Source organism: Silene latifolia, chromosome 3 (assembly GCF_048544455.1).
Source record: "Silene latifolia isolate original U9 population chromosome 3, ASM4854445v1, whole genome shotgun sequence".
Lineage (NCBI taxonomy): Eukaryota > Viridiplantae > Streptophyta > Magnoliopsida > Caryophyllales > Caryophyllaceae > Silene > Silene latifolia.
In genome coordinates, this window is record NC_133528.1 from 39,252,480 (window position 1) to 39,267,172 (window position 14,693).

A 14,693-nucleotide genomic window follows, 5' to 3' on the forward strand; every position below is an offset into this window, starting at 1 on the left:
ATACGTTTGATCTTTGTCACCAACCTTTAACTTTTTATTCATTACGTGTAATATTTCGGTGGTCCGATCTAAAACATAAATTCCGTTCATGGAGACCGCCTTGCCATAAATCATATCGTGTAATGAGAAAATGCAAGAATTATTCTCTATTACAAATGAAAAACCAAGTTTGTCAAGTGCGTAAACCGAAATAATGTTTTTAGAAAGATGGGTACATAATAGCGAGTTATATAAAAATAACTCAAATCCGCTAGGAAGTCTGGATCACGTATGTTCCCCTCGAGACGGCGGCCACTCGTGCTCCATTCCCGACACGCAGGTCCACCTCACCCTTTACGAGGGGTTCGATGTTTTGAGCCCCCGCACATGATTACACGAGATGAGAACCACAACCGTATCTAGTACCCAAGTTCCGTAACTTGCGTGGTTAATCTCAATCATATGAATAAAAGTAGAAGAGGAAGAAAACATACCAACGGGTTTAACACGACCTGCTTTTATGTCCTCATGGTAGACATGACATGTACGCCTCCAATGCCCGATCTTGTGGCGGTGATGGCATTCCATGTTTTCGGTCTTGCTCTTTGTCGCGCCTGATGAGTTACTTGCCTCACCAGGCCCACTCTTACCTGATCCCGACTTCTTAAACTTCGGTTTGCCTACCGCTAGGTCTGCATGAGCTTTGCCCTTACCCTTGCCCTTGTTTGATACAACGAGAACATCCTGTTTCAAGCTCCCACTGAACTTCATGTCCTTCTCGGTCTGTACGAGAAGGGAGTGTAGTTCATGAGGACTTTTCTTCAAATCATTCATATAGTAATTCGCTCTAAAGAGCGCAAAACCATCGTGGAGTGAATGAAGCATGCGGTCAATCACGATGTTCTCGCTGATTTTACAATCAAGCGCCTCCGATCCACGACATTCTCAATCATGCTGAGAATGTGTGGGCTAACCGGTTGGCCCTTCTGGAGTCTCGCATCAAAGAAGCGAGTGGTGTGCTCATAGGTCACAATTCTCGGTGCTTTCGAGAATTCCTTGGTGAGCGTGGTGAAAATCTTGTTTGCACCTTGGGCTATGAAGCGTTTCAGCAAATTGGATTCCATTGCAAAAATGAGTACGTTTTTAATCGCACCCGCTTCCATGACGAAGTCGCTATACTTGGAGACCTCGTTAACTCGAGCCGTGGGGCCTGGGGCTGGCGGGAGGGGCTCGATCGGATACTTGAGCTTCCCGTCGGCGGTGGCGCATTCCGTAATGCCGCCTCCCATTCCGCGAAGTTTGATCCATCATTCTTCAGTCTAGTAGACTGATTCATCTGATTCATGAAGATCCGAAGCCAGGACTCACGGTCCAATGTGGCACTTGGCATTGGGTCATCGATGATGCCAGCCATTATGTTATTAGCAGTTTAAAAGATCGTGATCTACGCTGAAAAAGAAAGAAAAACAAAAACGAAATAAGCAACTCATCGAGGTGATTTAAGTCTATTTAAAATTCATTTTAATCGTGTAGACTCATTGCACTTGCATAATTGATCTCCCTCAAGAATAATACAAGTGATCCCAAGACTCAATTTCCGTAAATTGTGAGCCAACTGTTTAGCTAGTTCTTCCGTAAGAACTCTTGGTCGATAGATTTCCGTAAATCCTATCTATAGTCCACCATAATCACAGGATCGTACAAGTGACCATAGTGTTGAGATAAAATAAGTCAATCAGTTCCAACTTACCCGACGTAGAAGGGGTCATATTATGCCTACCGACGAAGAAGGGATTCATTGGAGTTTGACCTATAAAGACTATTCTCAATTTTTGGATATACGAGGAAGATCCCATCAACTTAGTTTTAATTCATTTTAAGTGAACGAATAACTAGCATTACGTGAATGAATTAACTTAGGTGATGGCTTAAAAAGATCGTGTGACATAAGAATGTCATAGAAAACTAACGCGTGACCTCTATATGAGTCAGTTTTCATGCAATTATTAGGTGGTTTGGTTTTAGGCGGAATATGATGCAAATTATCGTTACAAAAATAAAAGAATGCAAAACGTAAATAAAAGTCCTAGTGTGGCCTATCCTAGTAAAAATGAACATAATACAACTTTGGAATCCACCGTTGGACCCGAAAAGCTTGTCTTGATGTTCCATCTTGATCCATGCAGCGGGAGTGAGCATCCGATTCTCCATCTTTGGTCTTCTCAAAATTACAATTTAAATATTACAAAAATAAACCTATTTACATTCTAAATAATAAAAAAAACTGTAATTACAAGGAAAAACCAAAACGGAGATTCAAGATCTCAAAATACAACCAAGACCGTGTTCCATCATTACGGTAACACGTTCTACTAAAGCAACACTAAGTTACAACTGATTGTAAAAATTAAATACGTAATTAAAAGCATTCAACAATAACGATAAATAAAATGCATCAACTAAAACAAATTTATTCGTGACATAATTCCGTAATTATGTTAAATTTATCCAAACCACCTTTTAACGATTAAAATTATGTGACAAAACCGGTTCTATCAACTTAATTTTAATCCATGATAATCCATTACTTTAAATTGCTTTAAAATAAGCTAAATGGTACGTGTGTGAACCGTTTCACAATCAAGCGAGCGTACAATATCCGTATAAAGTACAGTTTATGGCCAAAAGAAAATTTAAACAACAAAAATTAAATTTTTATTTTGCGCAAAAAAAAAAAGGGCTCGATCGATCAAAGCGCAAGTCGATCGAGAGGATTGCCAAAAGAAAGTGCTCGATCGACTGAACTCGAGGTCGATCGAGGACTTATATCAGCAAGACTGTTCGATCGAGTACAAGGAGGTCTCGATCGAGCAGTTAGGGTTTTAAAAGTGGTCGATCGAGTTCTGCAAGGACTCGATCGAGTAAAAACAAGACAGAAAACCTCTCGATCGAGTAGAAACATGCTCGATCGAGAACAAAACATATCTGAAAACTTAAAACCCTCGTGAAAACATTTGACAAAGCAAAATCAATGGCAATTTTGATCTAATTCGTATAAAATCAAATCAACAATTGAAAATACATGAACATATTGTTATGATTATCGTTTAAAATAACAATATGCAAAAAACAAATCGAAAACAAACACAAAACAGCCGTGTAACATATGAGGCCGCACGGTTTTCGAGACAAAAGCAATCGTTTCAAATCGTTTTATAGAAAATCACATTGAAAAATATACGTGGCCTCGCTCTGATACCACTTGTGGGGAAATATCCGTAAAATTCCCTTAAATTTTAGGACTATAACGTAGATTTAGCATGTGATTATTGTCATAAAACTAAAATACAAGAGAAACGATAAAGGTAAAGAATCAACCTCGGGTCCTAGTGCAATTCGGCAAAATGAACAGAAATCAACGTAGATTTCCTCCTAATTGTTGCACCCAAGACCGTCTGAGACTATGCCCTTGTGCTAGAATGTATTCTTAATTGCCTTGCAATATTGAGAGAATTTTATGTGAGTTTTGCTAGATGTGAGATCTAGGTTTTTCAGAGAAAAATGCTCTAAAAAACCCTAGTTTATTTGCAAATGAAATGCTTAGGTCAAAAATGAGAAAGGCTCTCCTTTTTGTTCCTCCTTGGTTCGAACCGTGTACATGGGGAGGGAGTGGGCTTTTCCACTTCCTCCTCATTTTTAACTCGTGGTCCGGCTCGAAAATGCTAAATGTATATGACGCGATTTTATTATAAATCGTCATCGGTTATCGGTTATTAAAACATCAACTAATAACACGGATTAGTTGAAATATTAATACATGTCCGACAAAGATAATATTGTATAATTAATTCAATATACAAAAATTAAATATAATCATTTATATTCAATTTACGAATTAACCGCTTAATTCGTCTTAGCCATTATTATTTAATCCGTATTAAATAATCATCTCAACATCGCGTTTGACTAATTATTAGTCAATGACTCCGACTAACTGCTTAGTCAACTTTGGCATCAACATGACTGTATTTTCATACCGTCACATCTCTCAAACGAATCCTATAGGTGTGACTTTTAGGGACCAGTTGATCACCGCCATCTGTGTGACAATAACGTCAAACTTATCTAGCAAGCCAACCGTTATTGATAAACGTGGACCAACTGATAGTAATACAAAAGTATACCCTTTGATCCTTTTAGAGATTTAAATGTTATTGCACTAAATGTAGAGGACACCAGCCCCAACAATTTGAAGAGTTCAAATTGGCGAAGAAGCATGGAGACTCGAAACCTGCCAATGAAGGTGGGCCTAGCCATTCCAAGGTTTATTACGTCCAAGAACCTAGGTCTCCACCTATGCACTATCCTCCTCAAATGTTTTGCGATTATTATGGCGGTGTGAGGCACACCATTGAGTATTGTTCATATATACCGGAAGACGACCAACAATAAGAGTGTTTTGCTCTCCAATGGCAAGGTGCACCGAGGGTCTCCTACCAACGTCACGAGACCCTCTACCGTGCCTTCCCTAATCAAGACCCGAAGCTTTCATATGCGGGGCAACCGTTGGATACCAAATATCAACAACCTCAATATATGCCTCCACCCAAACCCGATCACTCTCGGCAATACCACCAAAACCAAGGCCAAGGCTCTAACTACCGGGGTCAAAGGCAACATGATAATCCCAACTATGTCCCACCTCATCAAAGAGCCAACTACCAAAACCAAAACCAAAACCAAAACCAAAACCAAAACCAAAACCCTCCATACCAACAAGGCTACCAATCACACCAACAACATCAACAACCATTCAACCAACAACAAGGATACCAATAAGGGTATCACCAACAACAAAATTTCAACCAACCTCCACAAAATCAACAACAATACATAGAACCACCCAACCCCACCTCTTCTCTTGAGAAATTTCTAAGGGACATGGATGCCAAAGTTGACAATCAATTCAAAGCTTTGAAGACCGAACTTTCAAATGTTCAAGTACACCAAAGAACATTTGACTCATATATGGCCAATAAAAACCCTTCTTCTTCACAAAGGGCTCCCCACTCATTGTCTCCTCAAGGCTCTCATCCTAGGGATGGACTACCACCACACCAACAAGCTCATGTGGTGACCTTGAGGAGTGGGAAAGACTTGGAGGACCCTTACAAGGAGTATGAATCAAAGAGAAAGAGAGATGTCATGAGAGATGGGGAGGAGAGTCCACCTCCATCACCATCAAGTAGAATGGACAACACTAAGAAGGGGAAGGTGAGTGACTATGTTGAGGATGATGACCACTTCATTTTGGAGGAGATAGTGGTTAAAAGAGACCAAGAAAGAGTGGTTGAAAGAGACCAAGGGAAAGGGAAGGAAGCACATGAAGTAGCTAACACTAAGCAAGCCACAACTCCCGAAAAGACCATTAACCCTCCAATGCCATTTCCTAATAGAAGTAGAGTCATGAATGAGGAGAGGAAGTTCTACAAATTCGTGGATATGTTGAAAAAGCTTGAGCTTTCATTGCCTTTCACCGAGGTAGTGACACAAATGCCGCTCTACACAAAATTCTTGAAGGATGTTTTGACCAAGAAGAGAAGCATTGGAGGAAATGGTGTAGTCCCTCTTAGAGGAGAATGTAGTGCAATCTTACTCAATCCCATGCCGTAGAAATTACAAGATCCGGGTAGTTTTTCCATCCCGTGCACGGTGGGTAATGTGAGCATAAAAAGGGCACTTTGTGATCTTGGTGCTAGTGTTAGCATTTTGCCTCTTCCCACTGCGAGGAAAGTCGGGTTACATGACATGATTCCCACCTCCATGACATTGCTACTTGCCGATAGATCGGTCCAAAGACCGATGGGTGTGATTGAGGATATGCCGGTTAAGGTTGGCAACTTCTACATCCCGGCGGATTTCGTAGTACTTGACATTCCGGAGGATCAACAAACACCAATCATACTAGGAAGACCTTTCCTAGCAACTGGAGATGTTAATATTAGTGTCAAGGAGGGGAAACTCACCTTCAAGATGGGAGGGAATGTTGTTGAAATCTCTTTGACCGGAGCCATGTCACAACCTATGTTTGAAAGTGTCTATTCCATAGACATGTTGGAAGAAGTTATTGAAGAAGCTAAGGACAAGGGCTCGGGGGAGCATTTGGAGGAAGATTATGAAGCTCTACCGCCTATCTTGGATGAAGTTGAGGGTCCGAGCCCTCCTAAGGTAGATCTCAAACCTTTGCCCCCTCCCTCGAATATGCCTATCTCGATGAGGCACACTCCTTCCCCGTGATCATCAATGCGGACCTAACGACTTCCCAAAAAGAAAAACTCTTGAAAGTTCTTAAGGAAAACAAGAAAGCCATTGGGTATAGCCTTGATGATCTCACTGGAATCGATCCCTGAGTCTGCATGCACCGCATCACGCTTGAGGATGGATTCACACCTTCCGCCCAACCTATGAGAAGGTTAAATGAGAATTTGAAGGAGGTGGTAAGGAAGGAAGTTGATAAGTTGCTTGAGGCCGGAATTATCTACTTCATCTCCGGGAGCAATTGGGTTAGCCTGGTTCAAATCGTCCCCAAAAAGGGCGGTATGACCGTGGTTGAGAATGAGGATGGTGAACTCATCTCCACCCGACCGGTCACGAGATGGAGAATGTATATTGATTATAGGAAGCTTAATTCCGCCTCAATCAAAGATCATTTCCCCTTTCCATTCATTGACCAAATGCTCGAGAGACTTGCAAACCATGAGTATTTTTGCTTTCTTGACGGTTATTCCGGGTTTTTCCAAATACCCATCCACCCGGATGATCAAGCAAAGACTACTTTTACTTGCCCTTACAGTGTCTTCGCATATCGAAGAATGTCGTTTGGACTTTGCAATGCTCCCGGGACATTTCAACGGGCTATGATGTCTATCTTTTCCGAGTACATTGAGAAGTCTATGGAGGTGTTCATGGACGATTTTAGTGTCCATGGCACCTCATTTGATGATTGCCTAAAGAATCTCTCCCTTGTTCTCCAAACTTGCATCCGATATAATTTGAAATTGAATTGGGAGAAGTGTCATTTTATGGTACAAAAGGGAGTAGTTCTAGGACATGTAATTTCTAAGGAGGGGATCCAAGTGGACAAAGTGAAAGTAGAGGTGATTGAGAAACTTCCCCCACCTACAAATGTCAAGGGTGTGAGGAGTTTCTTAGGCCATGCGGGGTTTTATCGCCATTTTATCAAAGATTTTGCAAAAATCGCTAAACCCCTCACCTCACTTTTGGCCAAGGACACTCCCTTCATATTTGATCAATCTTGTGTTGAAAGTTTTTGTAGGCTCAAGCAAGCCTTGATATCGGCTCCAATTGTTCAACCACCCAATTGGGACCTCCCCTTCGAATTGATGTGTGATGCAAGTGACTTTGCATTGGGGGCGGTCTTGGGCCAAAGACATGACAAGAAGCTCCATGTGATAGCTTATATAAGCAAGACCCTAGACAATGCTCAATGCAATTACACCACCACTGAAAAAGAGATGTTGGCGGTGGTGTATGCTTTTGAGAAGTTCCGACCTTACCTCTTGTGTTCCAAAGTCATTGTTTACATGGATCACACCGCTATCAAGCAACTTATGATCAAGAAGGATGCTAAGCCGAGATTGATTCGTTGGGTATTGTTGTTGCAAGAATTTGATGTCACAATCAAGGATAAACCGGGGTCCGAGAATCTTGTTACGGATCACTTATCAAGATTGACTAGAGAATTCCGAGGGGATGTTGATGATGAAATCCCCATTGATGAGTGGTTGCCCGATGACTCTATCTTAGCTATCACGTACTTCGACCCTTGGTATGCGGATATAGCTAACTACTTTGCTTTAAATTTATCCCGGAAGAACTAGACAACCAAGCTAGGAAGAAGTTGAGATATGAGTCTAGGAGATATGTATGGGAATATCCTTTCCTATATAGAAGATGCAATGATGGGATTTATCGAAGATGTGTCACTCATGAAGAAGGTCAAGTAATCCTTCAAGCTTGTCATGCTACTACATATGGAGGGCATTTGTCCACCTCTAGAACCCAAGCTCGGGTTCTTCATTGTGGATTCTATTGGCCTCCTTATTCAAGGATGCCTATGCCATGGTTCACTCTTATAATTCATGCCAAAGAAGAGATAATATTGGAAGGAGAGATGAAATGCCTTTGAACAACATTTTGGAAGTAGAGCTCTTCGATGTATGGGGCGTGGATTTCATGGGACCGTTTCCATCATCATTTGACAACCAATACATATTGGTTGCGGTGGATTATGTGTCCAAGTGGATTGAAGCAATAGCCGCCCCTACCAATGATTCAAAAGTAGTGACTAAGCTATTCAAAGACTATATTTTCCCCCGCTTTAGAGTGCCTCGAGCCGTTATAAATGATGGTGGATCACATTTCATTAATCGCACCATCTACTCTCTACTAAAAAAGTACGGCGTCCGACACAAATAGCTCTTGCCTACCACCCCCAAACTAACGGGCAAGTGGAAGTATCAAATCGACAAATCAAGGCTATTTTGGAGCGGGTTGTGAACAAGTCTAGGAAAGATTGGAGTGCTAAGCTCAATGACGTGCTATGGGCTCTAAGAACCGCCTATAAGACCCCAATCGGCACCACTCCTTACCGTTTGGTCTTTGGCAAGTCTTGCCATTTACCCCTTGAGCTAGAGCATAGAGCAAGATGGGCTCTAAGGAGCTCAAATATGATTTGGATGCCGCGGGGAACAAGCGGTTCCTTCAACTTAATGAACTTGATGAGTTGAGGATGGATGCCTGTGAAAATGCTAAACTTTACAAGGAGCGGACCAAGCAATGACATGACTCGAAGATCACAAGGAAGGAAATCGTTGTAGGTGACAAGGTACTACTATTCAACTCCCGGTTCCAATTATTTCCCGGGAAGTTGAGGTCCCGATGGTCGGGACCCTTTGAAGTAGTGACCGTGTTTCCATATGGATCATTTGAGTTGAAGAATAGCAAAGGAGAATGCTTCAAGGTCAATAGACACCAAGTGAAGTACTTTTATGAGGGTCAACCCATCGAGACCCGAGGTGAAATTGATTTGGAAGATCCCCCATCCTTGGGGGATGAGTAATCTCAAGCTTGAACAAGAAATGGTTTGGTGGAGTCCCACAACAACCACCATTTGTAGATAGCATGCATGTAGTTAGAAATTGAGACAGCTTGGAATGTCATTCTTGGAAAAATTTAGATTGCGAAGCGGGGCCCTTCACCTTACCCAAAGTCCCGACATGAGGCGTCGGTTCGACAGCGGAAAACTCAAAAAAAAGGGGTAAGTGAAGGAGTCGGGAATTAATTTTCAAAAGCAAAGGATGAAAAAGAAGCTGAATTTGAAGAGAAATAACTCTCTGCCGGCGGACCGGCAGCCGGTGCCCCTGCCGGCAGCGAGTTGTTTTTTATTTTAGAAGAAAAAATGAAGTTTGAGCTAAAGAGTGTCCTCTGCCGGCAGGCCGGCAGCCGGCCCACTGGCAGCCGGCCCACCGGCAGCCGGCCCACCGGCAGCCGGCCCACCGGCAGAGGAATCCATTATTGCAAAATATTGAAGAAAGAAGAAGGAGTGTCCACTGCCGGCAGGCCGGCAGCCCCCCCGGCAGAGGAACCCATTACTGAGGAAAGGAAGCAAGAAATTAAGGAAGAGGATGCCCCTGCCGGCAGGCCGGCAGCCGGCTCACCGGCAGGGGATCGCACTAAACGTTCAAAATTGAAGAAAGAAAAGTGAGTGTGCTCTCTGCCGGTGGACCGGCAGCCGGTGCCCCTACCGGCAGCGATTACATTGAACTTTGAAAAAAATTCAGTTTTTTTTTTTTTAAAAAAAAGGTATGGAGCCTCTGCCGGCAGACCGGCTGCCGGCACCCACGCCGTCACAGACTCATTTCTCGCCTAATTAACAAACCGACACACTCCCTTCTTCTTCATTATTTTTCCTCTTTTCTTCTCTCTTATCTCCCCTTAGCTTCCTCCATCAAACCTCCATCAAAATTCCATCAAAACACCACCAATCTCCCTTAAACCTTCACCATACCTCCATCCATTAACAACCCATCACTCCTCCTTCACTTTTCACCTTTAAAACCTTCAAACTATGGCAAGTAAGAGGACTAGGGCGGATCTTGTGAGGGCTCAACAACAACTAGTTGAGGCGGCGGCTTCCGACACCAACCCAGATCCCGACTTCCCGGACGTTGTGTTTGTGAGACAAGCACATAAAGGTAAATTTATCCTTTTTAAAAATCGCTCCCTAACCCCAACTAGGTTTATTTGTCGCCCCTAAATGCGAAGTCTAGGATTGGATACAGAGACCTTTGCTTTGTTTAAGGGTGTTGGCATGAAAGGAATGTATGACATTCACGAGGAAACATACCCCCGGCTCACTTGGGAATTCCTCAGTAGTTTCCGTCTTGATAAGGACCGACAAACATCTATGGTAGCCCAAATCCACTTCCGTCTCATGAACCGAGACCACACCTTGTCCCTTGTCCGCCTTTGCCAAATTTCCCCAACCACAATGTGTCCGAAAACATGCATTTTTCCCGGGTTTGGAAGGCCATTTCGAAGTTGGACGACAAAAATGGTGTGAAAAGACCTGAAATTTTTTGCCACAATGCACCAATAAGAATTTGGCACCGCTTCATGGGGTGCACGGGTTTTGCAACGGATGAGTCGTGGGTTTTTCGAACAATCGAGCTTGAAATTTTGGGCTCTTACCTACTCAAAACCCCAACTCCCTATGAAATTAATGTGGGTCATAATTTGGCTTTCCATTTGTCAAAATTGGCCAAGTCTCCGAGCCAAAAAGTTCCCCTTCATGTGGGTGGCCTCATCACCCGCATAGCCAAGCATTTAGACCGTCCGGTGGATTTATCCACCATGAATTATATTCGAGGGGACACGTGGATCACCAAGGATTACATGAGAAAGAAACTCGAGTGGATAAAAACAAACCCATTCGATGGCCTAGAGTATTGGCAAATACAAAAGAGAAATTCCGTCCCACTTCCCAACGCATCCAAATTTAAAATCAAACCCGGTGAAGAAGCCTACCTCCTTGAAATAGAAGCGGAGGTAGACCCGTCCCAACCTCCCCAAGAACACCCAATTACTTATGGGAGAGACAATCGGGCACAAACCACATCTTCCCTCCAATTCATGATGCCTACCCCCTCCATCTTCCAATCTCAACCCTTTGGTGCTCCTTTTGGTGAAGGCTCCTCTAGCCATACTCCTCAACCGCCCCCTCAACCGGCCCCACTCCACTCCGACTTGGTGGCCTTTATGAATGATATGAGGTTGGGGTTGCAAACGGCCGCAAGCGAGAGGCTCGGTTTGCAACATAGGATGGACCGCATCTACTACGACAATTCGGTGGGTCAATTCCCTATGTATGACGAGTATAGGAGGCGACAACACAACCACCCCTCCGGCCTCTACCCTTCCTACTTTCTTGAGCCGGGCGGTGGCTACCGAAAGGACGGGAGCTTCGCCTACGCCGATATCAATATTCAGCCGTACTACTTTGCTCCTCCGGTCTTTCGCCCTCCGACCTCTCAAGGATAGGGGCATGACACTAGGTGGTTTGGAGGGGCACCCTCCATCTTTAGTAACCCCGAGCTTGGAAGTGGCTCGGGAGGGGGGACGGAGTTCTTCATTGACCCGACCACGGGGCCAATTGATGCTTCCACGACCATAAACACGGATGACTTCATCCGGGAGTCCGAGTTCGGAACCGGGGAAGAGGATGATGATGATGAGGACAACGAGTCCTAAGAGGCCTAGTCATTGGCCCACTTTCTCTCCCTTTTAAATCCAAAGCCAATTATGATTCCCTAAATCCAAACCTTCTCATTCATATTTCCTTTTTGTATGCATTTAGTTAAGTTGTATGATATGTAGGTTAGCTAATCATTTAGTTGCATTCATCTAAGCTTGCATTAGATTTCACTTTTGTAATATATTGTCGCATATAGAAATTGCATCCATTTAGCATAGTTTGCATTGTCATTTCAATGTTGCATGTAGCCTAGTTCATGCATTGCATCCTCATTTGAAAACACACAAAAATCGAAAAATTGAAAAATTCCACAACATATGCTTTCTAAATTCCGAATCTCCTCCATACACTATGCACATAGATAAGTGTGGGGAGGAGATCCTCTAAATTTAAAAATACAAAACATGTCTTTCATTTCCAAAAAATCAACAAAACACAAAAAAACACGTTCTTCTATTTCCAAATTGCCTCCCACTCACACTACCTCCTTCACCGGAGATTGTATATAGCAAGTGTGGGGATGAGGCCCAAACAAAAAAAAACAAAAACAAGTTATTTAATTTCAAAAAATTTACAAAACCACAAAAACTTGTTTTTCTTTAAATAAAAAAAAAAAATCAATCAAAATCCAAAAATATGTCTTTTACTTTTCCTATTTCCTCCCTACATTTCGTTCCATCAAGGACGGTGTAAGTCTTAAGTGTGGGGAGGGAAATATCTACTCTATATATATTTGTTAATAATGCACAGTTGTAAATAATTGTAAATTTGACAAAATTTCAAAAAAAAAAAATCCAAAAAAAAAAAGAAAAACTTTCAAAAAAAAAATCACAAAAATATTGCATTGTATATATATGTTTGTTTGTTGGCTAACATTTGGCATAGACATTGACCATTTGAGGCAAAAAAGGAGCTAGAAGACCGCTTGGTAAACTCGTTCCAATCTCTTACTCCTTTGCCGTTCTTTCTTTATATATCTTGCATATTTGAAGAAGGATGGGATTTTGTGCCTTGGATGTTCCTTTGGGGAACTTTTGGATTGTTGGTGTTGATATGCTGTTAGGTTTAGTCAAATGTGTTGCATGTTTCCATTTATGTTACTTCCGTTTTCGCATGCATTAGTCAAATGTATATATGTGTTGTCTTTACATTCCGTTTTCCATATGTTTGTATATAAATATTGTGCTTGAAATGTGGTCAAGGGTGGGAAGCATATGCCCCAAGGATGAGTCAAGTCCCAATTGTGCCTTCCCCCTCCCTGTGGCTTGCATCTGTGTCCATAGGTTAGTTGTGGGAAATTGAGGACTGGACTAACGAGTCTAGGCCACCCTGTGAGACCATTGACCGTAGGCTAGACCTAGGTCCCGACCTAGCCACTCATATGTGAGGATTAGAGCCTTCTAGGGTCGGTACATTCATGCTCGACCCCCGTTTAGGATTGTGAGTAGGTCTCCTCGCGGGACGTGTTATGTCTAGACGCATAAGTGTGTCATTCCGTCCTTAGACCATGATTTGCATTTCATTTTTTGTGCACAAGTTATGAAATAAAATGTGTTTTCACATGCATATGAACCCAAAATAGCCAAATAGCCTTGTTTTGTCACTACCATTATCTCCCTTTTTGATTCACCCCCTTTGAGCTTTAGCCTTCCATTTGGCAAACCCACTAAATTAGCTACATTCCATATATTATACACCCTTCCTTGATCAAGAATTGGTCGGTTTTGTAGTAGTGTTTTAGGAGGTGACTCGGGTCATAGTGGTGGATAGTGTACATATCCACTTGGGTGAAAAATTTGGTATGTATTTGGTGTTGTATATAGATAAGAGGTTTCGATATTGAAATTAAAAACAACAACAACAACAACATCAGAGCCTTAATCCCAAAATGATTTGAGGTCGGCTGACATGAATCATCTTTAGAACCGTCAATGGGTGAACGCACAACTCAAAATGCGAATAGAAAAGGGGAAATGAAAAACAAAAGAGAGCAAAAATGTAATGCAAACTCAAGGTAAACTTACAGGTTTTAAAATCGAATTCCGGATTTCTTTTATAAAAACTTAAAATTTAAATCGAAAGAAAAGATTAAAAAGATTTTGAAAACCGAAATAGAATTAAGGATCCGAAATGCCTTAAAAGTAAACCAAGTAAAAAATATAAGAAAGTGGTTGGTAAAAAAAATGTAATAAAGGGGAGAAAACAAATAAATAAATTTTTAAATTAAATAAAAACACTAAATATGTCAAAAAAAAAAAAGAAAACATCAAATACTAAAAATCCACATGAATCCTTTCCCTCCATTGTGCCTCCTCCGTCACCATACTCTCCTCAACCCCAGAAATCTCATATCGTGCTCTATCACTCTCAACCATGTCTGTCTCGGTCTTCCTCTACCTCTAGAGACCTTTTCTGTTCTCCAAGTCTCCAACCTCCTAACTGGTCCGTCTAGTTGTGATTGTACATATTTGTGTTAGGAAAAGAAAAAGGCATGCAACACCCCTACTCATCATTAAAGGGGTAGAAAGAGCCGTTGCTGGAATAAGGGGCAATTTGATGTTTTTCCAAAGTGAGTCGGGTTTACACAATTTTTGCTTGATTTTGGGAAACCGAACTCTTGTTATGGTGTAGACGTTGCTCATTTGTTGAAATAAGAGGAGTATTTTCAAGTTTTTCCAATTTGAGTTGGGTTTATGCAATTTTTGCATAGTGTTGGTTATCAATTCTATGTTAGGGCATAGACGTGTCTCATATGTTGCAATAAGAAGTGGGATGTGATGTGTTGACAATTCTTGATTTGAACTCCACATATCCGAACGGTGCTTGCACCAACCTCGTTTCGTCCTACTCCCTAGCCCCGTTACAACCCTTATTTCAT